Below are 5,202 nucleotides of genomic sequence, written 5' to 3' on the forward strand. Positions count from 1 at the left end.
ATATATTATATAGATGACTTATTTTAAATTGGAACCTGGAAGACTTTAATTCTTATTTTCTCCTTAAATATTTAAATTGCCACAGTAGATATAATTGGGTTCTAAACTTATGGACATAAGGTCATTCAAGTAAATTTGAATTTTGCATGGTAATGAAGAAGAAGAGCATCTCTGAATGAACAGCATGTCATAAATTGGAGCAGATGGGATAGAGCAGCACAAGACCGGCTGCTAAGAATGGGAAACTGAGGCTGCAAGTCAAACAGGCTTACAAAAAATTGGACAATAGAAGCTGATGTAATTAGTCTCGATTTCTTCTGCAACACTGACATAGTAGGGTCTTTCCCCCTCCTAAAGATCGAAATTGAATATAAAATACAGTTTTTAAATAGAAAGTTTCAGCTTTTCGTGTACTCCTGTTCTCGCAGCAGCTCTGCAGCTTGTGATGTTAGAGCAAGACAACAACTGAACGGCCATAGGTGAGGGTAGGGACTTAGATTAACCGGTAAATTGAGAGCTTTGCTTTTACACTCAGCTCTCTCTTCACCACGTACAGGCAGCAAGCTGAGGGGATACTAGGATACCCATTCCAGCCCGCCTCTCACCAGGGGCAACTCCAGACTGAGACAGAGTCCAAGCCCTCTCCAGGAGAATAGTTCTAGAGCCCAAGCCGTGCGCTGAGGTGAGCCCGACTATATCTAGCCGGCACCTCTCAACCTCACACACTAACTCAGGGTCCTCCCCACATGAGAGGTGACATTCCATGTCCCAGTTGCCAGTCTTGGTAGCCGGGGATTGGTCCGCCAGGGCCTCTGGTCCTGATTACAGCCCGGCATACAATCCACGGTGCCTCCTGTTGGCCTGCAGAATGATGGACCCATGTCACGTTTTCGGGCTGTGCCCGGACGGGCCCCATGGACCGAAGTCTGGTGGCCAGACGCTCGCCCGTGGGCACCCTCCCCAGGCCTGGCTCAGGGGCGGGGCCCCAGTAACCCTATCCTGGGCAGGGTGAACTGTTCCCTTGGTGTTCTGCTCATAGGGGTCTTCTGAATCGCTCTTTGTCTGGTGCCTCAAAGTTCAGACTTCTAAACTGAAAATTATGCAAATAAAGAAATTTTTCCATGTTAAATTCCCTAATTTCCCTATAAAGTATAACACTTTAGAAAAATTTTAATTCAAAGAAATTTTCCTTGTCTTCCTCAACATTTTGGGGCTACCCTGCCAGATGAGCGGGCTGCATCAACACCCATGTTTGTGAATCAGATAACTTGTGTAGGATTCTAAAATTGATACCTCAGGTGCAGCTACCTAAAATAGTGCATAAGTCTGAGTCCTGTGACCTTCTCAAGTCAAGGTGATCTCAAGGTCAGAGGTCAAGTTTTCTGAAAGTCTTGGGAATGCGATAATTTGAGAACAAAGAGCTGTGGACTTTGAAATTCATACCATTTGCTTATCTACAAGGAGGATGAGGGGTAGCTCTGGTGATCATCAATATTTTTTTATTTTTATATGTTTTTTAAACAGTTTGATCTTAATCTTCTTTAATCAGATGGAAATAGTCCCAACAACTGCTGCTGAAGGTTGTACCAAGAAGAATTAAAGCACACTTCATGGAGTCATATTAGCTGACTGATCACCAATTTTTTAGTGGTTTTTTTGTGGTCCTAATATTTTGTGACATATATTTTTTTTTAACTTTTGGGCGAGGGGGGTGTAGAAGTTGTTTTTTGTTAACAGTGTCATGCTTTGAGCTGCATCGCTGGGTTAAACCACAGCTTCATTTCCTGTCAATGTAACCGATTGAAAAGTTCTGTCAGAGGCATTTTCAGCAATTTTTGAAACCACATCCACCCTCCCTCTTTCACACCAATGACACCCTATGTACCTTAAAAAAAAAAGTATCGATCTTGATAAATGTAACAGCACACCACCGCCCTTGCTTGCGTCTGAAGAGCAGCTGTTGTCTTTATCGTCATCATCATCATCAACTCCTGAGGAATCGTAATGAAAACCGCTCAGTTCCTTTTGCTGTGCATCCTTGGAGCTGCTTTGTTGTCTGCAGTTAACTGAAACAGTAAGATTACCTTAAATGTCATCATTAAAAGAGAGGTTTTGTTTTTTGAGTAAGTGTAATGAAATGTCTTTTTCTCAGATGCAAATGGTCCCGACAACTGCTGTTTCAAGTTGTACCCGGGAAGAATTCAAGCAAACCTCATCAAGTCGTATCGACTGACTGATCACCGATGCCCAAAGTCTGCCATCATGTAAGTGAAGAAAACTGGGTTTATTTTAATTTATAATGTTTAACACAGTGACTGAAAATTATGGAGTATGATCATTGTAACAGGACGTTTTTTGGATGATTAAAACTTGTCATTTTACACATGATGCTCAGGACATAGTATAAGTTTGATACTTTTTATTTGAACTTGTATTTGTTCTCCTACTATTGTCTTTTAATTTTATCCTGTAAATGTTCAAGAAAAATGCACAAATTTGTTTTCATAATTTGCTCAATTTTACGTGGATGTTTGGCTACTTTGCTTGTAAATTGTTTGAAATACACATTTAAGTGTTTATATTATGACATTTTGTCTACTGGTCATTTAAAAAAAAAAAGTACATATTCGGGCATTCGAAACCACTGAACGGCTACCCTGAGGTACCCCTGAGCAAGGTAACGTCTCTTCACACTGCTCCCCAGGCGCCTGATTGGTGGCTGCCCACTGCTTCACTAGAGTGAATGGGTTAAATGCAGAGAGTAATTTCCCTACTGGGATAAATAAAGTATACGTTATTATTATTATTATTATTATTATTATTATTATTGTTATTTTTACAACATATTTACTGAGAGAATTTTGAAGCTTATTTAAAATTCAGATTTCTGAATTTCCACCTCTTTGTTTCAGCTTCATTACCAAAAAGTCTCGTTCAGTGTGTGTGGATGCGTCTGCCTCCTGGACCCAACGCATCATGAAAAGACTGGACCAGAGCTCTTTCTGAACCAGCTGCCTGCTCATCCTTACACATTGCTCTGCTTTGTCAGATAATATCATATAAAACGCATGCAAACTTTTTATAATGACAGTTCTTTTACATGTGGTCCAAAGTTTATCTTTCAAGCGATTATAAGCCTGAAATAATCCACTGAACAGTCACGCTCTTTGATTGTGTAATGTCTCGTGGATGCTTTGTGCTATGTATATTATGCTCCAAAATAAACACCTCACAAATACGACAAAGAGTCTGAAACTTTTTTCTCTTCTTCGTTTCTTTGAAACCTCAAGAGATGTCAAATCGAATTTTCCTCTGATACAGTTTAAAATAAGGCCAAAAACACATTTTATGTACTGTACTGATGGAATATTTAGCAGTAATATATACAGTGACGAAGGATCCCCCACCCTGTGGGGGTGGGGGATCCAGGGTAAGGGTAACATGTCTACACTCCTCTTCACACAGTCTGTGACTCACTCAAACCCACTCAACACTGGAACCCACTCACGTTCATCCAACAGGGTTCAAGGGAAACAAGAAAGGGTCCAGGAAGATCTGTACAGAGAAATGAAACGTTCATTAGAAAAACATGATCAGATTCAAAAAGAGCACCAGCGCTACACTAACTAGGTGATGTTTTTCACCTCGCCTTGGCTTAAGTAGTGGCAGAAGCGTGCAAAGTGCTTTGAGTTCCTGCAGTCTGAACAATCTTGTTCCAGAGTGCATCTATAGTAAAACTGACCTGTTTCACTCTTTCACTTAGAAGTTGATTTTGTGCTTTCCATAGAATCAACTCTGCTGTGTCCCCTGACAGTAGATCTGAGGTGCAAACTCTTGGGAACAAGTCTGCTTTGTCTACAGCTTAGGTTGAAATGGAGATGGTTACTCTAATCCACTAGTTTGCTTGATTCCTTTTCATACTCCTGCACCAATTGAAGGATATTCCTCCTAGAGTGTCAGGACCAATCACAAGTAATGAAAGGCAGGTGAGTAATTGTGACCAGGAGTGGAGGATCAAGGCGGGGAGCAGGAGCCGCCCTGGCGAGGAGTGAAGAGGAAGGCAGAACAACAAGAACACAACACCAGAGAGGACTGGAGGACCATGACAGTGGCATCCAGTATCTAAATATGAACAGTTTTTCCTGATTTACACTGAGCCTAAACTGACTTGCTTGATCTATATTACAGGGTCTGAACTCTGAGGAGGCCATTTCATGCCTTATGGTGTTTTATTGTGTAATTTTGTATCCAGGTGCACTTATACTGCATTGGCAGTGTGTCTGGGATCATTGTGAAAATTGAAGCCACTTGCCAATTAAACACTTTCCACATGGTATTGTATAGATGGAGTTACTCTCAGCTGATTCTTTATTCATGAGTGGCCACTACATCAGGTAGCTCTTCATATTTGATTTGAGTTTTTACAACAAATCCCCTTCCTGACACAACCCTAAAGCAGTTCATGTCTCCTGGGATTGAACCAGACGTCGATTTCTTGTGCCATTCAGTGGTGCATTTGGGTAATCTCAGCATTGAGGTAGCATAGAGGACGTCACTGGCCACAACAGACTTATAGAAAATCCTGAGCATTGTCGAACAGATGTTGAAAGACTTCAGCCGCCTCAGAAAATAGAGACGACTCTGGACCTTCCTGTAGAGTGCAGTGGTGTTTTTATCCCAGTCCAGTTTATTGTCAAAGTGTACTCCTGTGAAATGAAACAAAGCCTCAAACCAGGACAGACCCCCACCATGTTTCACTGATGTCTGTAAAAGCACATTATTGTACCTCTCTCCTGACCTGCCTCTGTACATACTGACTTAATTTAAATAAAACATTTCCAATTTGCATTCATAACTCCATGAGGCCTTTTAATACTGATACTCTAGCTCTTTGTGTAATTTGTCATACCTCAGCTTTTCTCCTACTTTCCTTTTCTTAAGAATGGCTTCTTGATGGCTTCACTCAGATCATTTCTGATGATGCTTTGGCGAGCAGTAGATGAATCGAAGGTGCAGCACTCAGATCTTCTATATCAAGTTTTTTTTATGCTTTTCGATTTTTGTTTTGTTCTTGTCCATTTTCATTCCCTTTTTTTCAGAACACACTACTCACCATATCAAGAAATGCTAAGCTTTGACTAGTAGCTCCTCGGGAATCAGTGGGCATAAAATGCAGATTTTTTTTCCTGTCAAATTGTGTTG

The 5,202-nt window shown here is 41.0% G+C and overlaps 1 long non-coding RNA gene across 1 annotated transcript; it reads left to right on the forward strand.

Moving 5' to 3' along the window:
- The first annotated feature begins 1,941 nt into the window (after positions 1 to 1,941).
- Positions 1,942 to 3,228, forward strand: LOC102305203. The gene is made up of 3 exons (XR_318177.2): positions 1,942 to 2,074; positions 2,153 to 2,264; positions 2,913 to 3,228. It is a non-coding gene; the product is annotated as an uncharacterized LOC102305203 (long non-coding RNA).
- The last annotated feature ends 1,974 nt before the right edge of the window (positions 3,229 to 5,202 follow it).

The sequence above is a fragment of the Haplochromis burtoni genome, unplaced genomic scaffold (assembly GCF_018398535.1).
Source record: "Haplochromis burtoni strain Fernald_Lab_line unplaced genomic scaffold, NCSU_Asbu1 Contig_3917, whole genome shotgun sequence".
NCBI classification, from domain to species: domain Eukaryota; kingdom Metazoa; phylum Chordata; class Actinopteri; order Cichliformes; family Cichlidae; genus Haplochromis; species Haplochromis burtoni.